Source organism: Anser brachyrhynchus (assembly GCF_964034855.1).
Source record: "Anser brachyrhynchus genome assembly, chromosome: 15".
In the NCBI taxonomy this organism is placed as follows: domain Eukaryota; kingdom Metazoa; phylum Chordata; class Aves; order Anseriformes; family Anatidae; genus Anser; species Anser brachyrhynchus.
In genome coordinates, this window is record NC_137733.1 from 10,985,343 (window position 1) to 11,009,184 (window position 23,842).

The window sequence follows — 23,842 nt, forward strand, 5'->3', positions numbered from 1 at the left end:
TTCAGTGCAGAGCTTAAGCTCTCTGTAAAAGAATTGTCTTTTTCTGTGTTTACACAGTGCCTACCACGATGATGTTCTTACTCATCTCTCTCTGTACCATCCCAATATAAGTAGCGAAGTGATGAGGCATTTTCCTCAGAAATCCAGAGTACATTTTTTGGTTAAAATATAATATTTTAAGTCTGATTTTTTTTCCATCTTATAAGCTATAAATCATACCTGTTTACAGATACATATAGAATCTGGTGGGCTAATGATTTGAAAGTGCTATCACACGAAAACAATGGTGTCTCTCAATAGTTGACTCCCTTAGGAAATTACATAGCTATCTGAGTACTCGGGAGGTTTAAAACTGTCAGTGCCTGGTAAAGATGAGTAATAGCAATCCTAGGTGTTCTCAGCCTTGAGTCTTAAAATTGTTTTCAACTCTCAATGCAAATGCCCCTTTCAAGGTGAGAAGTGTCACACCAGAAAGGCTGAAAGTTTCCAGGCAATTACACTGGTGAATAAGTGTGTATGAATTCTTGATAAGTTCTAAATAAGCTCTTTTAAAATAAATGATAATAGTGTTTAAAAAAAAAAGAGAGAGAGAAGAAAGAGAAGACAAGCCTTCTGTGATTTATATATGGGTTGTCTGGACTGGAGGAAATAAAGTATTGAGTAAATCTGTAAGGCTATTTTCTGATTGTTGATCAATAAACCACATATAGGTTTCAGTGTTGATTTAACCTTGCCAGTACAGATCCAGTTCTACAAAGGCCATCAGTTATTATGTAACGACACAATCTGATCTCAATCAATGACATGCAAAGTCCCAGATCCGATTTGAAATGGCAAACTGGTGCCATAGGCAGTAGGCCATCCACAGATTATCTCTTGTTAATTTGAGAAAATATATAAGCAGCAAGTGTAGCTTCACTTGTAAGTCTCACCTATAGCTCTCTTTGCTGCAGACAACATTGTCTTGTGCAGTAATTTTTTTCCATGGTCAGATTATGGCAGGAATTTGGCTACCTGTTCAACTCGTGCAAAATTTATCATCTGGCAGTTTGGGGAGGTTGAAAGGCAGAGAGACAGCAAGAAGGTTGTTAAAACTGAACAAATGGAGATTCATGTTTCAGAGGAGAGAGGAATTTGTTCCATGTACGTTGTGATTTTCATACTTCTCTGTTGACGGATGATTGATGTTTGATGGACACCCATATGGCAATATGTGCACATTCAACACAACTAAGATTTTCTGCCCGATTCCCTGGTGTTATGGCCCCTGTATAACACTTGTAAGCAAGAAGGATTTGGGTCATCATGTTACATGATGTGCTCTTTGTCAAGCAGGCGGTTTCTGTGAGGGGTAGGTTAGAGCTGTGCACAGGCCAAGGAGCACCTGAGCTTTGCCTTTGGTTGCACATGGAGCACCCATTTCAATGCTGGCTCTGCTGTTGAATCACTGAGTATTGGACACGTCATCTCTAGTTATTCATCTTGCTCTTTCTGCTCCTTCCCTCTTGGTCTCTTGTTGCATCACAGAAAAGGGCTCAGGGCAGAGCCCTGCCACGGGACATTTGATGCACTGAGACCAACTTGGCTGCTGAGAGTGTGCAAATGGCTGGGGACGTGTCAGCGGGGTGTGAAATGAGGGCAGCTAAAGCCTCCCTATCCTCAACAGCAACTTTGTGTCTCCTGGACCATGAAGTAAGCAGGTACAGGATGGTGTGCTGTTGCAGGTAACCACCTGAAGGGAGACTTGCACTCGTAAGGATGGACAGGGCTAAACACAGCGTGCCTGGGATGTTTCCTGCTCTGGCCATGGTACCTGTGGCCCAGCTCTGGCTGCACAGCTTGCTTAGAGTCGCTTTGGGGATCAGGCTAGGTCTTCTGAGATGAGGACAGGTTTTCCAAAAACAAGCTGTAACATTTCAGTGCTAGAATGCAAGGATCCCAGTACATAAGAAAACAAGCATGCTTCCTTGAAACTATTGTTTGTAGCCGCTTTCAAAAATGACCCAGTAAATCCCTGCTTAGCAAATTCCCTTGTGCAAAAGAGAATTTCTACTACTCCAACAATTATTATTATTTAATGTTAATTTGAATTTTAAATAACCCACTTCCAAAGAAATGTATAAACTTGATTTCAGTTCTTTTGCCTGTCATTATCCTTTAGGGAAACAGTGCATTGTGTGCCTGGAGAAACCAGAAGGCCCTCTTGGCAAACTGCTTGCTATGCCACAGAGGGAAAGGAAATGTATTTAGATGTATTTAAATGGCAGAAATAAATCTGGGGCTGTTCAGTATCAGGTATGTGTTTGTAGGCTAAATGGAAAGACTAAATATTGTTTTAACATTGTAACTCTCTGAGCATAGCAGCTAAAAGATCTGAAAATACAAATTTCAAGCAACTTAACTTTAGGCAAAGAAGGATTAAAGGAGGTAAAGGAAGTACGTACATGGATAACTGGAGGAAAGTCATTCTCTGAATCATCCAGTACAGACCACTGTCAAAGCTATGAGGCTCTACAACTATTTTTATCTAGCGCTTTATGGCTGTGATCTGGAAAAATGCTTATGCACATGTATAACAAGGAAGCAATTCCATTGCTTTCAGTGAGTTAGAAACAAATGGGGCAGCCACATGTGAATACGTTTTCAAGCTCAGAGCTATCAGGCTCTCATTCTTTGTGCCCGTTCAAAGCATCCACTGAAGTCAGTGGGAGTTTGGGCCAGTCAGAGACTTCATCTGGAGTTCATTTAGAGCAGTCTCGTAGCAGAGCTTGTATTTCCTTTCAGGATGTAAGTCATAAAAGAAGAAAAAATTAGGCAGCTATTTCACCCCTCCACATGGCCTGCTCAAGACAAAACACATTCTGATTACTGCTCATGGAGGCTAACATCAAGCAGACCTTTGCGTAGCCTGCAGATATTTATTCCCCCAGCCCTGTACCCTTAAGCAGGACAGCAGACGAGGGTTTCAGCAGATCGCAGGGCCCACGAAGGCAAAGCTGTACAAATACAGCCAGGCCAGCCTTGTGCTAGTGAGAGCAATGTCTGCTGCGGGCAGGCTGAATCTCTTTTCTGAAAACTTAAGCATGGTGTTATTGACCACATGGTGAGTGGCACGAGTGGGTTGATCTCATGCTAACTTAAAAACCTGGCATCCTGTATCTCTGCCTGAGCAGAGTGCTCTGTCCCTGTTTTTTATTTAACAGCTAATGGCCTTCCCCTATGTCCTGATTGTGCGTTGGGATGGACAAGCTCTGGATAAGCTTGGCGTGGCAGGGTTTGAAACAATGGGCCAAGCAGGGCCACTTGCTAAATCATCCGTAGTTAAGTTGGAAAGAGTGAATATGCTAGTATCTGGCTATCTCTAGGTTACTCTGATGTGGTCCTAAAAATGGTGGTTGTGATTTCAGTTACGACTCAACTTCAAGGTTCAGTGACCTGGATAAAGCTGCAAACTACCTTCCATTGTAACTTATCAACAGAATATGACTTGACCTGTTCCTGGAAGTGCCGTCGACTGTAAGAAACAAAACAGTTTAAAAATGTTTTTTCCTAAAAGGAATAGTCATCCATTACATATCAATATACACTTGAAAAACAGCACGTACCATACAAACATCATTCCTTACCTACCAATTACCTAGAGGTGTTGAGGTGAAAACCCATTATACACTTCTACAATGAACAGATCAACACAATGCATATATGAAACAGCCCGTTGATATGGCCATAATTAGATTTTTATCAGTTTCAGCTAGGTGTAACCATTTCATTATAATTGACCTGGATTAGTTTCTACATGTCTCCCTCATTAAAACGTACAGCACCTGTGCTAATAGGTTTTGTTTCTATCAAGATATAATGAGGACTGGCATATCTGCATATTCTCTGAGCACACCAAGAACAGAGACAAACACTCCATTTTATTACCATCTGACAGAGACATAATGATTGCTGAGAAACTCATTACCATCATATTATGCAATGATTTAACTTGAAATCCTTGCCGTGCTGCAGCCTGGCAGTGGTGGAGTGCTTGGAAATGCATGTTTTTTTGTTTGAATAGTGTGAGCTGAGTCGATTCCCTTCTCCCCATGTGCTGTACACAGTCTATTTGCTTTGCAGATTTCTGACTGATTTTGAGTGTATTTCATTACTGCACTGTGTAATTAGGGAATATCACTGAAAGGTGGTTAGCAAAACATGTGGTGAAACTAGAGGTAGAGCAGGAAGTTTGTGCAAAAGGTAGAATATTTTTTTTCTTCCCTCTCAATACTCCTTCATTTGCATTGAAATTTGCAATACAACGACGTTCAAAACTTAATTCAATCCTGGACTTGTTTACTTGTGTTTAGTATTTAGAATGGAAGGGGACAGGGAGATGACTGATTCTCTCCCTGTTTATGAACATCCTCGAGCAGGTTAAGAGATTCAAATGCTGGCTGAGAAAAGACAACATGAAATGGAATTAAAAATAAATAAATAGGCTGTGTATACCTGAAAATCGATGGAAGGCTTTCTTCACATTCAGTCTTTGATCATGTAAGTAATTTAGCTGTGTTATGTCATAGAATGATAAACACGGTATTTCACCTTGGAGAGCTGCTATTGGTTTATAGAGCAGGTTTCCCGGTTGGAAAATGAGCCATATGGTGCGTATGTCAAACCGAGGGGTAAGTCTCTCAATGTGTATGTAGAGTTAACAGATTGACTTAATTAAGATCAGATGGTGCCTACCATTAATCAGATACCAGGGAAATCTATTTTTAGTTGCCTTGATACTGGGTGTAAAGTTGTTATATGAACAAATTTCTCCACTTCCTCCAAATCAGTGGAGTTTTCACTGGTGTAAATGAATGTTGGGCATGACCCTTAGTCTGTGCCGGAGAAATTGTTGTGAGTGGGGGTGAGAACCTATCTGGACAAACCCTCTGTCTGTTGCTCGTGTTCTTGTAAGGTTGTCCTTGGAGGAAGACAGCACACAGAGCAGCAGAGAACTCTGAAGACCTGTGTGTGACAGAACTTAACTCTAGAGTGCAGAAAAGTGGAATTGCCCTAGTTCTCCACCTGCCTGCTGTTTCCATCTAGCTCTTTTTTTTCTACCATGCTTTCAGATTCTAGAAGGCCCCAAGGCATTTGTCTGATGCAAAACGTTACTTGCTCTCAGAAATATTAACATTTATTTTCAAAAACCAACAGGTGGTGTGTATAAACCAGAGATCTAAAAGTCTTTGGTGGTCTCTAGGTGCCAGAAGCCCAGGCAATAAGATAGGAAGAGCCAAGACTTGCTTCATACAGGGTCTGTGCAAGTTGTTTTAGGAAGAACCTCCTGTGACTTCAAGTTATACCTCTTGATTATCAGTTCTGATAAATTCTGTTATATAGATGCCTTCTTCATGCAGTCTTGCTCTGAACTGTTGGTGTTCCAAACCAAACAGTGAATGATGACTTTTGAGAGGAAAAGATACAAATTGTTGATCAAGTTTTGTTTTCTAAATATGTTTCAGTTAGCCCCAACCGCTCCCTCTTCTTTGTGGTGCAAAAGCACTGGGCAGTGCTGAGTCAGCCCCCACACGAGCTGGCCCGGTCTGTAGTATCAGGCTGCCATTTCATTATCAACTGATGTCATCAAAGAAATATTCCACAATCGACTCAAATTCTTTTGTATTGCAACGGACAAGGAATGGGAAGAACATACTCTTTCAGATGTGTTTTCAGATTCACTCTGTGGATAGTAGTTACTGGCCAGTTTGGGTGCTGGAGCTGTGAAACTGCTTACTGCAGATCGACACGTTTCCTTCCCCTTATCGTAGCTTTTTCTGCACTTTGGCGAAGGCGGTCACACTACATATGTTGTATACACATGCATACAGCGTGTACAAGAGAAGTGCCATCATAGGTTTTGAATAATGAGAAAGAAATACATTTATACACAAAATTCTTTCCAATAAGCGATAAAGATTGCTGCTACAACATACATATTTGGTGCTCAAATGCTTCACTCTCACTAGAGTTGAATTATTCCCCTGTTGCATTTTTCTCACACATAGAATTTAATGTTGATTGTATTGACTACAAAAAAGTAAGATCACTGAACAGCGAGGCTTTGAGCTTATTACTGATGTTGTAAAGGATTGTTTTTCCTTAAGTGAGTTTGGGATTATTGATAGCTAAACTATTCCATGTGTTTGTTTCAAGTAAACATTTTGCTGTAATTCAATTTAAGAGGGATCTTTCTCTTAAAATCATCGTACGTGTCTGCATACTAATAAGAGATTGTGCTCCTTGGTCCTATACACTGGAGTGATTGAAAACAGGTAATTTAATTCCAGCAGAAGTTTGTTTCCTGTGTAATCATGAAATGCAAAAGATAGCGCCCAAAACAGTAATCAGGATGCTGACTTTGGAAACATGAGTTATGTTCATTCCTAGGCTTCTAGAGATGGAAGATTAGCATACTTTAATGTTGTGTGAAGGAAAAAAGAAGAATCTGTATGATAGAGAAAAGCAGTGAAAATAACAATAGATATGCAAACCTTAGAAAGATGGGAATTGCTGTTTCCCAAGCACAGGTTTATGTTTGCAGTGAATGAAGAAGACCAAAAAGAGCCTGTTCTTCCCGCTCCCCTCCAAAGCCTTAAGCAAAGCAGGAGGTTACTTTGTAGGGAGCAATGTTTGGTGTGGCAGCGGGATACAAAAGATGTAAAAATATAATCTGGGGGAAGTTCTTCTACATCAGTAAGTATTTAGTGCATGTTCCACCGTAAGAGGTGTTGTAAGTACCACTGGATGAAGTCTAATATAAATCTGTATCTCAGGGGCTGTGTTTTGGGAGGCCCTGTTGCCGGACTTTTTGCACACCCTCCCACCAGGCCTCTTCCCGCACTGCCCTTGGGGCTGCAGGGCTGCTTCTCACCCCTCTCTCCTGGCTGCTGTTGCCCAGCAATTTATTTTTTCCCCCTTCCTTCAATCTGCTCTCCAGAAGCCCAACCAGTGTCACTCGTGGCTCAGCTCTGGCCAGCGGCGGGTCCCTTTTGGAGCAGCTGGGGCTGGCTCTGCTCAGACATGGGGCAGCTGCTGGGCGGTACGTGGTGGTGAGCGCTGAGCCCCCGCACTCTCCCTGGTACAGGCAGACCTACAGATGCATCTTGTAGTAATTTCCCCTGGTAGATGGCACACTGTAAAAGAACGACTTCTTTTTATTTGCTGAGTTTTCATTGTCTTTTAATTTAAGTGAGCCTCGGTTTACTCTAGAGGAGCTTGTTATAACTCAGTCAGAAGCTGTATTTGTGAATCTGCGATAAAGCAAAGGCCTGTACTCGCTGGGAGATATGAGCCTGATTCAAAGCCCTCTCGAGCTCCTGGAAGTATTTCCATTGATTGCAGAGGGCTTGGATCTATTCTTACTTCTGTGAAAATTCTGTAATAAATGAAGCTGCTTTGGGTCACTGGGAATGAAGGATAGCAGCTGTAGGTAGAGCGTTATTACTGCGGTGCCAGTAATCTCCAATTGTATTACGACTGTTACAAGGTGTCCATGGGAAACGACTCTTTTCATGGGGAGAGATGGTTTCAGAGTTCCATGAGAATATTCTTTGGCTTTTCACTGCTGGTTTGTGCTAGTTTCTGTAATGTCCCCCCTTTCGTCCCTTTGGTGCTCCTGTAACCCAGGGAGCCAGCAGCTCGTTAGGTACCTCTCTGGGTTCCAAAGTTCAGCTTCTAACCCAAATAATTTATTTAGATCATCAGCATCTTACAGGAGAGACTTTATCTTGGAGCAGAATGGCTGTTCCAGCTTCTCATACGAGAGGCTCTGTTTGGCAGATAGCGCTCTGTAAACTGCATTCTGTGCCATGTTACTTGAATGTACTTCCAGATTCACCTTCTTTGACAAAATACTTCCGTTACATGTAAAATTAAACATTTCTTCTAGTGTATTTTTGCTCCTTGGTAAATACCTTTTCATATTTCCAACAAGGTTAAAAAGGTACATTGCTTTTTTGTCCAGTCTTATGTTTTTACATTTTTAGCAGTGATGTTGATACAGCTCAGGGATGCTTAATACTGAACTGCTGCTGCGGGGCCATCAGAGGGGCCAGAAAGCATCCAGTGTTGAGATAAAGAGCACAGAAACATGGGCTGTTAGCAAGCCCTTTACCTAGATTTTGGTTCGACAAAGTTCTTTCTCTCCTTTATTTCCCCTTCCTTCTGTCCTCTAGCTAAGAGTTATGAAGAGGGCCAAAAAAGCTGAAAAATTGTGTTCTCTTCAGTTACCCACAGAAGGAGGTGCATCTAGCAGTGTGCTGGTGATGCTGCCTTAGTTCTGCAGCAATAAAACCAGCTCAGGACATGAGGACTGTTCAGTCTTGGACTCTTCCAATTCTCATCTTCTCTGTTGAGATAAAGCCAGTTATTGTCAGTAGAGGTGGATGGCTTTGATAATGTGTAGATTTCTTAACTAGGAACCGGAATGCAAGTGCCAACTCATTTTATGACTGTTACTGTACAGACATTCAGATGTGTTCGTTTGTTATTGTTGCTTGTCTGAGGTTTAGAAGAGCAAGTCTCCATGTCTTTTTGGTAGTCTTTTTACAGACCAGATCATCAAAATAGGTATTTTAATCTCTAAATCTAGGAAATTGCAGCAAGATCAAATATTGGGCATCAAACTAAGCTGTAGATATCTTCAAGGTTCCAGTTGTTTTTAAGTGCATTTTTAAATGCAGGGTATATTCAGGTCATGTTTTTCCTGCCCTTTCCTTAGGTGTTTATTTTAGGTCTCTGAAATTATACAAAATATTGTCAGACAAATTAGAAACAATTTTGAATTGTTTAAATTTCTCAAAAACAAAGCATAAGGTTTTGCAGGTGCTAAGTTGTCTTGCTTTTATTATAATCTTTACTTTATTACTCATTTGAATATTATAATAATATACTACGTAAAATGTCCAAGTATATTTGCATATTCATATTTTTTTCCCAATAAAAAGTCCTAATGACTGAAATGAAATGAGAATGAGCAAACAACTACGCTTTCCTCAGAACGAATTAGAAGATGAACTAGGCTGAGTTAACTAAGCCGTTTTCTCTGGCCAGTTGCAGGTAACTATATAATGCTCTGAGTTTCCTAAAGCAACTAACCTGGGAACGAACTGGCAAGTTTTGCCTTGATTGTATAATGTCATTCAGCTTTCAGAGAGACTGTAGTCAGGACTAAAGTAGCAATAAAGAAATCCAGTAATGATGAAAGACTCATAGGTAAGAATCAGTGATACTGCTGATGATCCTGACCATTTTAAACGTGGTGCTTTTGTCACTGTCCTTGCCTCATCATTTTTTCATCCATTCCTCCTGTAGCTCTGTGTTTGATTTGCTTATGTATAGCCCCAGAAAGCTCTGTCCTGAGATTTCTTTTTGAAAACCAGTCATCGGTTTCAAGATGCAGAGGTTCAAATACAGTTACTTTCTAAGTTGTTTCAGTTTGACATGTCTTCTGAAATCTGGGTACCCTGACTTCTAGAAACATGTGAATGTGATGTTTGAATGGAATAGATGGCAACCGTTCACAGCATTTAATAATGTCCTAGCTAGATAAAAACAAAAAACGAAACATCAAAAAAGAAAAAAAAAACAGCACCCAAATCATCCTCCTTGCCCCGTCTCCTTGCGCTGGTTCTGTGCAGGTTTTCAGTAGTGCACATTCCTTTCTTGAGTGGAATTGGAAAACTCTGTATTTTGATTGCTGCCTGGCTTGAACAACTAGTGCTTCTCGGCTTAATTGATGTATTAATGCTGTTTCCCCAGCACACACCCACAGCGATTCCTGATGGCCATTTGGATGGAGGCCAAGCTCTTGTAGTGGTTGCCTGTGGTGCAAGCCCAACTGCTGTTGTGTGTGACAGACCTCTGGGCCTGGATGGAGCATGTTTGCATGGGTCTAATTGTAGGATCAAAGCCCTCATTAGCTCTGCTCAGGCTTTTGTTTGAAGCTGATCTTCTATTTGCACGGATCTCTGCTTCACCACTGTGGAAGCGTGTAGCTGGATTGCGTGAATTTGCAGCTAGGCTGAGCTGAGAGGCTGTAACCAGCGCATTAATTCCAGCTCTTGTGACACAGTAGGAACTTCACAGCCTACCCAGCGGCATCTGTTGCACCCAGCCCCACATACACATGTAGAAACAAAGCTCATCTCTCTCCTTTAGCTAAGGGTTTTGTACTGACCGTAATTAAAAAATTATCCTTAGGATATACTGCCTGCCATCTTCTCATTCCTTTTTGTTCCCGAATAGGATCTGCCCCACTCAGGAACCTGCGTTTTTCCCAGTAGCTCTCAGTGAGTAGCAGTTACACTGACTCGATGGGGGAACAGTCAGGGCCAGAGTGGTTTTGCCCAAGAGCTGGCATTTCTGTAACAATACCATTAATTGTCTAAATAATCCTAAGTGTAGTTTCACATGCACTTTGAGCCAGTATAAGCAGACATTACTGCCAAGAGAAGCAGTTCAACCCTCCCTGTGCCCCTGGCTGCTTTTTCCCATTCCAGAACTGCCCTCCTTGGTGAAGGACATTGTTTTCATGCAGATAAGTTCCCGATCCACTTCCCCACTTGGCCACACAGATGCTTGTCAGCACGCATGAAGGAGTGGAGCTGGGAGTGAGCAACTGGAACGTGGGGAGAGGGCAGGACGGTCTCATCTGGTGGCTGTCCCAGCTTGTGCCAGCTTAAAGTGTATGTGAAACTGCTGCCTTGCATAAAGTGTTAGTCTACATCCCGCTCCTTTAGGGCTTTGCAGGGTTCCCACTTCTAAGTGCCTGTGCTGTGGCATCTGGCTAGAAGAGCTGCAGTGGGAGAAATTGTATGTATTAGAAGATGGACTCGGTTAATTAGGGTTTGAAAAAGAAATGGATCTTCTCCCTCAAGTCTAGAAGTCTAGGGCTTATTGTAAGGACAGAGTTGGAGGTTTGGTTCTGGCAGCATTTTAGAAGCCATCGTCTGGGGACGCGCGTTCCCCTGCACTGTTGGCGCTCTTTCCCAGCAGCTTTATTGGTTGGTCGGCCCTTTCACTTGGCAGCAGTCAGCACAAATGTAAGCATGTTACGAGCTGCTTTAAGTTATACCTGGCTGCTGCTTCTCTGGCCCTGGATTTGAGAGGAAGGGAAGTGGCGGCGTCAGGCCACCTCAGCTGCCTGTCTTAGCTGGACATGGGTTTGCTCCCTGGGGAGTACCGAAACAGAAACACCGTCTGCCCCCAGCGCGGGATCCCTGCCGGCTGGAGAAACGTCAGGGGCCTCGGGCAGGCCGAGTGCGTTGCCCTGTGAGCTGGGGTTACAAGTTGGGCCTCTTGGGTTTGTCTTGTGCTCGCTGCGTGGTTAACTCCGGGCAGGGACTGGCTCATTCTCATGCAGGGCCATCTTTGCTCAGTCTCACCAGTAACGTCACTGCAACTCAGATTTAAGTGGCCAATTTTTTAAAAGCTGCTACAGTCTTTAGGCTCTTAATGACTCCTAAAACATGAAGTGAATTCCTATTCACTGAGGCTGAAACAAAAATAAAAGAAGAGAGCTTAGTGCTTTTTCTACTGGCTGTTTTTCTTGCCTTTTCATGGGTGAATTATTATAAAGAAAGCTACGTATCCATGGAGACGTGCATTATTACAATGATAACTGGAAGGGGCTTCCTGTTGAGGAAGTAATAAGTGCATCCTGGGTTGAATAAACTCCAAGAGAGAAAACTGTCTCCTCTGCCTGTCCCAGCATGGAGAGCCCCTCCGGGGGAGCCCCGATGACTTCTACATGGAGCACGAGGGAGAAGCCGCTGCTCACAGCACCCAACTCTGGCCGAGCCTGGCTTTCCAAATGGGAGCCCACATGGGAGGTATTAGGGCTGGGAAACGCATTTACCTCCCTCGAGGTCCTGTCTGCTGTCGCCTCTGAGATGGGAACCCTGCCGGTGATATACTGGGTATGAGATCCCAGCGATGGGGAGGTGGGGCGAGGCGTTACCGCCAGCTGCAGGAGGGCTCCTGCCTGCTCCTCCTGGCAGGAGAGCGTGCTCCCAAGGGAGAGCTCTGTAATCCAGGAGCTTAAGAGAAGCAGAGGTCCTCAAATAGCAACCGTTTGAGTGCTTTTCTCTGTTAAGGGCTATTTTAGAGGAAAGAATGAGAGGGAAACCTTGGAAGGTTCCTCTTCACTTTACTAACTTCTGCGACAGCAGGCGGCTTGGCTCTCAGCGCTCTGGGGTACCGGGCTAAGGCCTGGGAGCAGGAAAGGCTGGTGGACACCGCAGGAAGGATAACCATGTGAAAGCTGGCTGAAGGCTTCCTCTTTTCTATGCCCACTTTCTTCTTCTGTGCACCTTTGGGACAGTTAGGGCCATTTGCTGAGGAGTATTTGCCCAGGGTTGTTCAGGAGTTTGGAAGTGTGGGGTGGGTTTTTACGTATCTGTTCATCAGGGAGAGCAGAGAACCATGCAGAGTGCATGTCTGATGGGAAAAAAAGAAAACAAAATGACAATAATTAAAGCAAATCACTGACCTTGGATTAAATGTTGTCAGGTGCTCAGAGCAAGGAGATTTGGATAGCTGTGGAGTGACTCTGCAGCTGAAATGCACAACCAACCCAGAAAATGGGAATCCTGTTCTGTGAAAACCAGCACCGTGCAGCGGTACCACGGTAGCAGCTCTGCATCGGGGGTGGCTGGGGCAGGGCTCCTTCAGTCTGTATCAATAAGCCACGCACACAGGCCAATCAAAATTCTCCTTAATTCAAAACCCTTTTATTCCAGATAAAAAATTAAAAAAAAAATTAAAAATCACAGTTAATCATTATCATCTTGTTCCCATGCTAGGTAATTAGTATTGCATTGTTGCTTTGTGCCTTTCCCTGTGTTCCCTTCATGTTTGAAAAGTTTAATTGACATTAAAAGAAGAGGAAATTAAAGGGATTTTAATCAGTTGGTCTGTCCTATCTGCTTGAGAAAGAAAAGCTGGAGTAATAGAAAAATAGGCTGGTGTCTATGCTCTCTTATCATCCATTTTGCCATTCATTACTGAATTGATGAGAATGTCTGCTTTGCATATTTAATCATATAAATGATTAAAGTAAAATTAAAATACTGCTGAGTTCTCTTCCTGTTAGTGGGACTATAGGCAATGTAGTAGGTGGTCAATAAGCTTTTGCCTATCATCTCAAATTTTTTCAGTTTTCACTTAGAAACCAGTACTGGGAGTGAAAAATGGACATTTCCTCCAGTGGTCTTGAGTTATCCATCAGTATCTGCAGAAAGACCTCGTGTTAAAGAAACTAATCTGTGCAAACTCCTAAGTGTATACTTCAATGTTAATGGTATGCCTGAAGTTAAGTCATTTATTTAAACATTTTCTGAATTGAAACTTCTATGCATAAAAGATTGCATGGTCCACAAATGTTCAATGTCTTGGTTATAAAATGATAATAAACTTATGCTGAAGACAGCAAGAGGGTGGTATGGGTCACAAAAATATTTTAAACTATATGAAATATTAAAACCCTGAAAAAAAAATCCAAAATAATCTAAACAATAATTTATTTCTGGAATATAGCCCAACAATAAAATCTGCTTAATATACTTTAATGGCCTGGGTGAAAAGAAGAGAATATAGACTTATTTTGCTTAACCGAAGACATTGAAAAACTCTTATTCTCTTTCAGTTTTTCTTATAGTGAAGAGCATATATATATATATATAAATATGGTATTTGTTAGGCCCTCTTCTTTTCTGAAATTTTCAATGACAGAGAAAATCAAAGAACATTATTTAAATAGCCTTGGAGAAATTTGCTAAAAGAATGGGACTTGTGCAATTTGATGCATGCTGTTCAGAGGTGAACTCAAACATGCCCCTACAAGGCAATTAATACACAGCAAATTGTTAGGGACTTGAGGCTCTGCGCGCTGCAATAGGCAGGAAGGCTCCCACTGATCTCAGTGTGCTTGGAGTCAGGCAGTGGAAATGAGATCCTGGCACGTCTCCAGTGCAAGCGATGGTAAAACTACCATCGCCTCATTAGGGGCAGGGTTTTATGCTAGGTTTTGGTAAGATTTCCATTCCCTTGAAGTTTTTTTTTTCTTTTCCTCTCTCTCTCCCAAGGAAGAAAAGCAGGAGATGCATCTCCTTGGGTCTCTGCTGTTGCTGTTTCAGTGGAAAGCACTTAAGTGCAATAGTCAGGTCTGGATTTAGCAGAGATGGCCTTCAGGAGCTGTGTTAGTCATTCCTAGAAGATGGAGATCTTCCCTGCAGAGGGAAGCTTACAAGCTTACAGAGCTTACAAGCTCTGGCCCTATGGAATCGCAGAGTAACACGTTGGTGGGAACACGGTGTGTAAATGGTGTATGTGGAAGGGGAGCTTCCTTGCTTATTTCTCCACACAGCTCTGCTTGTTCACCTTCATCTCCAGATCTCTGAGGTGTGCAGATGTGTTCTGAACCCCAAGGGGCAACATTTCTGTCATTTTTTGTTCCTTTCCATTCTTGGCACATGATGGGGAGTTGGACAAATCAGTTGTAAACAGCAAGGCACTCCCTAAGATTTGCCCAGCTCCTGACTCGGCCTCTCTAGTCCCGGAGCAGCTCACGATGTTTCCCTGCGTCCCTGGACACCAGCAGCTATCGGGTGAATGTATTAGAGCAAAGGTTCCAACCTTGTCTGTAACAGGGCTTAAAATGGGGACTTTGAATAGTATCTGTTCTGACTTGCTGCCCATAAACTAATGTTTGAGACATTTTGGGAACTGACAGAAAATAACATCAGTTTTTCTGTCTCTTTATTTTGGGATTTGCTGTCCAAATGTGATACCCAGGCTACTTCTGATTCCACTGAAATGAATGTGGATTTTTTGCTTTGATTTTGGTAACCTATGGGTTGGTTCCTTTGTCTATGTGTTAGTAATTATGAGCATAATCATGGCTGAAATTAGTGCTGTGCTTAATTTTCATCCTGGATAAAGGCAAGAGGAATATATTAAAGCAAAAATGGGAATGGTTTGGTCCCAGATACGGAGTCATGTTCTTCATGTGAGAAGTTGGCTGACAGACTACATGAAATGCAGGTCTCTTCTCAGAGGCCTTTAGCCATTGTGTACCTAAAAGGAGACGTGTTTACAATATAATGTAGGTTTCTTGCAGGTTTCATTTTGGGTGTGTTTTTCAGAAGGCTTCCTTGTCTTGTGAGGGACATCATCTGCATGAAAATCACATACTTCTGGGAACATCTGTACCTTTATGTTACAAGAATATCTGTAGCTGTAAAAGAAGGAAAGCAAGGACAAGTGTGATGTGGCTCTCCTGGGTGTGGGGTGATGCTTTATCTGTAACAGCAACCATTTGAACTGAAAAGAGAAAATGTGTTATTTATTGCTGCTTCTTTTCTGTAGCCTTTAATCTGGGAGTTCCGTGGACTGATTTAATTTCAGGGTCTCTTTATAAATAGCTGTGCTGGTCTGGGATAGCCTGTAGGTCATTTGAAAATGTCTTCCTGTGTCTTAGGATAATGCAGCTACGATAGTGTAGATGTTGTCCAAGCTGCCTTTCAGCTAGCTTGTGTATCTGAGGAGGTGTAGTGCCAGCAGTGTAGGGGTAGTTGTAGGCTACAGAGACATCTGAAAAGCAAGGTAAAAAAACTAGCAACTTTTTTTTTTCTGTAACAATCCTTCAAAAGGCCCTGTGTCTACTGTTTTATGAAACATGTTGCTCTAGACAGCACAGAAGGGAAAATACACTTCCATGTTATCTATCTGCCTTTGTAGGACCACCTTTAAAAGGCTCTTTGGGATGCTTGTGGGGGAGGAACCCATTTGTTGGACCCATAGGTCCATTTTAATGCAAGGAGGCCACCACAAGAATACAGACAGAAGCTTCCTCCTGTTCCTTTTCTTTCTGTGTGATTGCGGTCTCTTAGGGGAACATGGATACCGTCATTAGCAGGGGATGAAGAGAGAAATGTGTTGCTTTTCAACATATGAACAAATAGAATAAGCTGGAAAGGAGGTCTGGAGAGACAGGAGGCTCAGCCCCATGTGCCGTTGGTTAATGAGCCATCTCAGTCCTGTAATAGTCCCTGTAATTACTCCCAAATAGCTGTTACCTGGCGGTGGAATTGAGGGACATAACGCATCTCCAGTCTTCTCTTCCCTTCCTGTCCCTGTCTTGTTTCTGAACTCAATAAGCAGAAAGCTTTGCTGCAAATTGATGAAAGTCCCAGTGGTTTCATAGCAATCAACAGCTTCCTGCAGGCTTTGCAGGGTGTCCTGGTGCGAAGGCTGGAGAAACAAGCAATTCAGCGCGTGTCCATCGTGGGGTCTGCGGTCGCTGCCTGAGAGCACTGAGGCAATCAGTAGGGTCTCATGTTGGACTTGAGGTGAGATTTCTCCGTGGAGATGCTCACTCCCCGCAGCTCCACTCTTTTAGTCTGAAGTTCTCTTTATTTGTTCTGGGGTAAGAGCCTCATAACAAAGAATCCATGTGCCAATTTATGGTAACGAATTAGACCTGCAGGAAGCTGTTAACACGGCAGTGTGCTGTGTTCAGGCCGTTCGTAATGCATGGCACAGCTTCATCTCACCCCTCGTAGCACGTGAAACATCAGCAGGACAACATGGTGGCGTAATGGGGAGACAGCGAGCCACAGGGAAATGCACTCGTGCAAGAACAGTTCTCTGGAGTCTCACCAGTCCATGACAATGCTGCTGTGTTTAGGTGGCCTTTGGTAGGGAATGAGACTCAAGAGGACTACTAGATTGTCCCGGTGACCCGTGTTGCTGGGATGTGCTTTGCCGTCGACCACAAGGGGGAGGTAGATGCTTTTTATTATCAGGGAGGATAACTTTATTATCAGGAAGGATAATGCACAGCGGGGAGATGCGGCCCGAGCGATACACAGGGCAGGGAGGCAGCCTGGCCAGAGCTACAAAACCCAGCCACACAATGGGCTGCTAATGCCTTGCCCTCTCCTTCACCTTTCAGTAGTCAGGCTCACGGTGTTTTCAGGCAGGAGCAGTGTCACCGTGTCACCCATTTCACGGGTGGACAGCCTGAGTTACAAAACTCTGCTGTGACCTGACAAGGACTGCTGAGCAGAGCGCGGTGACAAGGCAGATGATGCCTGCCTTTGGGGCAGGGTGGCCTGTAAAGGGCAAGGCCACCTTCTCTGTCTTGTCCTCACAATCTTGTGCTTGAAAATACCTGTATTGTTGCAACATCTGGCTTACTGTGAGCTGCACTGCTCATCCTCAGTGCTCAGTGGAAGCCTTTTGCAGTCTCTTTGTACCAGCTGTTGTAAATATCTTTTTCAGCTTCCCCCATGTGGGGACATGCCTTGGGAACTTGCTGTAGAAGAAGTTTTGCTCTGCATTGTTGTGACCCTTTTTCTGAAACACTAGCGTTGCCCTTGGTTTTCAGCAAAGAAAAGATCAGCACATATTTACAGCTTCACATAATTATATTTTATGATAACCTGATGCTAATGCGAACACCAAATTGAACATAAGAATCTAATTGTGTACTTCCTGTTGAATAATGCAAGGCAGTAACAGTCATTAGCCTTGTACTTGCCGAGAATGCGAGGCTCTTCCCTTTGTGGAAAGCACATAAACAGAGATAAAGAAAGAAAATCTCACAAGGTTGACATTGTTTCCCTTTCTCAAACCAGAAGCAGTGTCATTGTGAATCAGATTCCCGGCACTGAGCACTCCCCAGTGTGCCAGATACTTAAAGCGAGGGTGTAAAACATGTTGTACAGATGAGCAAGTCACCCTAGCTTCTTTGAAATCCGTGGTTGCAGTAAATGTGCATTTGGCCTTGAACTGTTTAGTCTTCTGCTAATGTGGGGAGGTGGAAGGAGAGGAAAGAAATGAAGTATTTCACATAGAGGCTCGAGGACAGAAAAAATGAAAAGTAGCAAATGGGCTGGCACTCTCTTGGTAACATCACCTGCTTCTAGGTGAGCATTTTTGTTGAACTCAGTGATGTGTCTGGATCCAAATATTTCCAGGCTCACCTGCAGTTTCAGTGTAAGGTCTTGGTATTCAAAGCTCCCTTCTGCGAGGAATCTTTCACATGGAGAGGGCAGGGGAAGGAGGAGGAATTTCGTCTGGGAGGTAAAATCAATGATTCACTGATGATTCAATGATTCAGTAGGTTCAACTGAAGCAGAATGCAAGACACGAGAACCTGAAGACCTAGCTCATTAATGAAATTGGGTAATGGGCTGCAAAGTCTTGACAAGGCAATCAAAATAATTGTTTTCAAATATCTGACCCATGCTGTGGATACTTAGTGCTTCTGCAAGTCCAGGCCTTGGTATAGGCTTATCATCAATTCAGAAATCTGAAAAGTAACTTTGCAACAAGAGGAATTTACAAAATGGAATGGAATAACAGACCAAAGATTTCTTGTCTGGGGCCCAGCCTTCCTCTGTGTCTCAATGGTGCTCAGGGGGAAGAGGAAGAGACTAGAGGGGATCATAGGAGAGAGGTTTTAAAAAAGGCCTGAAGGTTAACCTCTTCCCCAGTGGAGCACATATTTAGTGCTGGTACTATAAACAATGGCAGTATTTAATCCATAGAGTCTCTTCTGTCCAGCCTCTGGAAGTCACATCCCACCCACAGACAGTCCTTACGCTCTTCTATTCACTCTGGTGGGATTCAGACCTGCAGCGTGGGAGGTCCAGGTAGCATCCTTGTACGTGGATGTGCTTCCTGTGTGTCAGCAGAACTGCAGGTACGTGTGTCTGCCCTGCCAGCAGCACCCAGCCCCGAGTAGGTAGAAGTCCTACCGGAGGGAGGAGTGACTGCCCCACTCGGCTCCAAGCCTGAGAGCGTCCCATCACATCTGCTCAGCGCTGGGAGCACTGGCTACCAGCGCGCAGCAGCAGCAGCTCTGACTCACTTTTGTTCCCGTTTCTGCCAACTGTGATATTTGTAATCACCATTGGGCTAATTGTTCTGAGAAGTGCCGCTCCGCTTCACACATCTGATGCGTGGTGATTGTAGTTGGGTAACAGAGCGGTTTGTAACCTTCTGCTTCTTGTCTGCATGGAAGGGTTGGTTCTTGTCACCCTTGTGACACTTGAGAAATCACAGGCTGTCTCAGCTGGGTTGTGCAGGATCCACCACTTGGGCCTGGCTTCTTCTGTCATGCAGCTCCCTTTGCTCCTCTGGGGTTTGCTCGTGTGGATAAGCATGGTGGGCTGGGCCTTTAGATTGAATGGATGACTGGATTTCCATGAGTTTGGAATGTATGCATGGTTTTCCGGGCTCAGGATGTGCAAATCATTTCACATCAGATGAGCTTAATGTGGTTTGGGGGGAGTGTGTGCGCAGCAGAAACGTCAGTGCCTGGGCTGGGTCCCCTGGCCAGACTCACTTCAAAGCCCTGGGATCGCTGACAGTGCTCTGAGGCCGAAATTTTCTCCTATATATTTAAAACAAATATTCCTTTCCTACGGAGGGGAGGAAGCAGCATCTGTGTTTTTCTGTCAGGTTGCTAAACTCTCTGCCTTCCCAAATAGAGGTTGTTTGTTTGTCTGTCTCGTTTTGTTATTTCAAATAGTGCTTTTCCAGACCTCTTTAGTACTGGCCAGCATTTCCTAACTCAAAATTTGGTGTCAAGTCCTTAGAAACGACGCTTTGCCATTAAATCCTAGTGATGGTCCCTGCAGCGGATGTAAGGTTGCAACTGGCCGCCTGCTTGTTTGCGTGTCAGCTTCGCTCGCCATGATCCTGGCCCTCGTGGGCACCGAGCGAAGGAGCGAGATCCCCTCTGCCCTGCGAGAGGTCTGAAGCAGTGTGTCGGTGACCTTTAGCAGCCTTCAGTGGGAATTAACAGGCTGCTTTTCTCCAAAGGCTGAGTCAAGCCTCCTGCCCCGCTGACCTCGCTCTGACTCCCTGCACGTGCCGGCAGCCTCAGCCAGGCCCCAGGGCCCCGCAGCCAGCACCGCTGCTCCCCGAGGTGAGTGAGGGCGTCTTGTAGTCTTCTACGGCTGGGTCTGCCTCGACGCTTCGCCTTGCTCAGCACTGCCCTGCGTGCACCGGGGCTCTTTTCCCTTCTGGACCTGCAGGGAGGAAATTGCCTCTCTGAGGTGCTCTGTAAGATTAACAAGCGTCCAAGCAGCCATTGAGCTTTAAGCAGGAGATAGGATGTTTTTAATAATTCTGGCAAGCAGTTAAATACCTTTGGGAATTTGATTACCAAAGAGCCTGAGTTGTCCGTGAAAGTCCCTGGGGCTTAGCTCAATGTAGGCAGCTTTCTAAGGGAGTTAAAGCCCCATGCTCTGATGCCTATCAAAGCTTTACAGGTCTACCCACCTAAGCAGGTGTAACATTAAGGATGATAAAAGAAATGTGGTAAAAAAAAAAAAAAACAAAACAAACAAACAAACAAACAAAAAACAAAACAAAAAAAAACACAAAAAAAAAACCTGCCAAAAAGCACACTAGGAAGCTTAGCAGTTAAGTGAAAGGAAAAAAAGTAGTGGAAGAAAATGGATCTGGTGGACAACATCATAACGTGCTTCTGGGAAATAGCTTGAAATGGCATGCAACAACATTTTGTAATCCTTCAGGAGCAGAGAAAAGGCTTTCTGCTCACTGCTTTTAGCACTTATATGTCACAGGTTGTCTTTATTCTAACATTCCAATAATTTAATATTTAGTAGAGTGAATATCCTTGGAAGCAAGGGGGTGAGAATGGCAGGCTTCAGTGTTGAAGGCTCGCTATTTTAGGTTTGATTTTTGGCTTGCTTTTTGAATGTAATGAAAATACTCGTGATACATTCATAGCTCTTAGCTTCTGTGAGTTGTGAAATGAAAAGGACAAGTGGGTGTCTGCAGAAGGATATCTGCATATACAACTTTTCCTTGGATGGCTTTCCCTTTGTCATTCATATCTTACATGGTTAGCTGAAGCAGTGCCTTTGTTTTGGAAGGTAAGGAATTTTTTCCTTCCAAAATGTTCCTGCTTATGCTATATTACTTAGTTTTCCTTAAACAGATCAGCCTGTTGACTTACTAACTCTATCGTCAATAGGAAGAGGGACCGATCCCCAAGCATGGGGCCAAGGCCTGCGGGTGTGGCTGATGCAGGGGCACCTGGCTGCTGGTGGAAATCTTAATTAGCAGACTCCCAGATCGTCTGGTGCTGTCTTGTCCAAACCAGAGAAAAAAAAATCATTGTGTAGTAGTATTTCCAATATGACGAGCTCATTTAACAAGGTTCTATTAATTATTCCACAAAACTTTTTAAGTTGGCCCTTTTGTTTTCTTAATCTCAAAGTAAAGAAGAAATTCCATCTCCGTTCCAAAGCCATGTGCACAGAGACCATTCCCTTGTGGAAATACTGGAAGCAGTGGGCAAGTTTTCTTGAAAGGATTTATTTTGATAATTTCTACGACAGAAATTCATACCTATGTCACTCTTAATATTATTATTTGAGGGGAGTGGTGGGGGGTTGTTTAACCTCTTTCCTTTTATTTTTGCTGGGTTGCTGCTTTGCACCATAGCTCTTTGTATGCTGTCTTCAGGAACTGGTGTTGTATTCCTGCCTCTCCCTCCGGTTCCCCACAAATGAAGACTATAGTTAAAAGTCCATTCACTTCTCCTGTGAAATGTTTCCAGATGAGAGACAAATCAGGCCTGTATCATTTTCATTTGGTAGCCGTCAATGTCATTTTCCTCTGAGGTGCTTTTTGTAAACACTGCCTGTGATTGTTTTGTAGCTATTGATTTCAGACATGCCATGTACTTCATCTGTCAAGGCCAGGAAATATGTCTTAGTCTAATTACGGTGTTTGCGAGGAACAAACTAATCAACTGAGTTCTAGTTTATTATTTCCAAAGATAGACTTAAGTAGATGTATGCACATAATGTGGTGGCTCTGCTGTGTGGTCAGGGAAGTCTGCAGCGAAACCTGGGGGAGAGGAAGTGGCATGTGGATGTTACAGCTCTTGCTGCTGGCTTGTTCTGGGGACTGACCAAAGGAAATGGGTGCAGGACGTTTGATGTTTTTCCCTGCTTTACTTAACCAGGCATGTTTTGACCTGTGGCTTTTTTGAGATAATTAAATGGCAGCAGTTGCAGCCAGTCTTCTGTGCAGACACGTTTCCTATAGTTAACGTGCTGTAGATACAAATATTGACTAAGGTTTGTTTTTAATTGTAAAGGTGGATTGCCTTCTGGAGGTTGATTTCTTTTTTCCTGGTTCTCTTTAGAAATCAGCTCCTGAAATGTCAGGCTGCTCTGTGTTGAAGACCCATTCCCTGCCTGTACAGTGTTTTATTTTATACACAGTACTGTGAAATGGGTGGCACTACTCAACAAAGTCTTTTATTTGTTGTGTGTGAGTGGCAGGGTAAGAACAGTCACTGGTCATGCACTTCATGATGCTTCGTGCAAGTCTCTTACTCTGGACTTTGGTCACTGCATTCTCTGGTATCCCAGAACCTCCTCTTCCCAGTAAGTCAAGAGGAGCAAGAGGAGGGTCTTGCTGGGGGCGGCCCTTTCCCAGCACGAAGAAATAAATGAAATCCATAGGGATTGTTGTCAAAGTCTGTGTGGTGAAGAGAACTTTATAAGATGGAGAAGTGAGCTGGATTAAAGAATCAAGATAGCTTTCTGAAATTCCAGGGCTGAGAGTTTGCTGCTGACTGTAAATTCCCCATTGAGAGCGTATTGCGAAGAAATATACTGTGTCATGGGTGGCGGTGAAAATCCAGCCATCAAGTTACTAAATTAAATAAATAATCTCCAGAAAATAATCCTGATATGTGTTCGATGGAGTATAGCTAATAGAAAATGCTCGATCATTCTGATTTACCTTTCAATAAGCTCTTTAATTAAATTACCATTTTGTGGAGTTGAGGCACTGTATGTCTTCATACATGGTGGCAGTTCATTAAGGTAGAGAAGGCCTTTTTAGGCTTTCTGGTCTTTTCTGGAAATGTTGACACAAGAGTGAGTCACTTTACTGGAAAAAACTAACCACCTACATAGCTTTGAGTTCTGGGCAGTGGAGCTCTTAAATGCAAGAATGGCATTTGCATATACGAGGCCAACCTTATTCCCAGTGTGCTCTCTTTCATTATGGATATTTCTAGTCTGTTGCATGTCTGAGGATGGGCAAGAGCTGTTTGCAAAGTTCTGCAGGCTGTGCTTTGTCTCGTGATGTTTAATGAGAGCTTTTTCACAAGGTTGCAGTAATTGAGTTAACCCAGGGCTCCTCTGTGTCAGGGCAGAGTCCTGAGGTCTGCTGTGTAATAACGTACACCTGATGTCAGAAATGCTCTTTGGAAAAAACAGAAGAACAGAATAATGGTGTGCGTGTTGCTTACCCAAGGAAAACTGAGTGCAGTCTGTTCAGGGAAAAAAGCTTCTCTTCTGTTGGCACTTCTGTTATTTCAGAACAAAGTTCCAATCTGAAATGAAAAGCTGCAACAATCAAGATATCCTGCAGTCTGGGAATTAAAAAAAAAAAAGTGTGAGATCAGTTCTACTACTGTTTGTTATTATGAAAATACCAGAATAGTAATTTGAATAAAATAGCTTTAATTCAAATACTGATTTGAACCCATTTTAAATTTGTAGTTTTAGTTGTGATATTTAACTTTTATGTTTAAATATTCCTTTTTGAATCTAGACTGAAATATACCAAAATAGATTTTCCATACCAAAGTGTAGATGCTCTGATATTCTCTCTCTCTGACTAGTTTTGAATTTAAATTCAGCTCTTTACGTGTATCTCAGGGAAAGCTAACTTCACAAGCTCCTTCATTATAAATAGAACACGAGGGCTATAGAAGGCTTCATTATAAACC

General features: G+C 43.2%; 1 long non-coding RNA gene across 2 annotated transcripts in view; it reads left to right on the top strand.

Moving 5' to 3' along the window:
• Positions 1 to 23,842, top strand: part of LOC308178274 — a 290,108-nt gene that overhangs the window by 7,311 nt on the left and 258,955 nt on the right. The window contains exon 1 of one of the 2 annotated variants that reach the window (XR_013939659.1): positions 1,613 to 19,981. The exons of the other annotated variant lie outside the window; for it this stretch is intronic. This is a non-coding gene — a long non-coding RNA (uncharacterized lncRNA). Of the gene's footprint in view, positions 1 to 1,612; positions 19,982 to 23,842 lie in introns of those variants that run through there. 2 annotated transcript variants of the gene reach the window in all.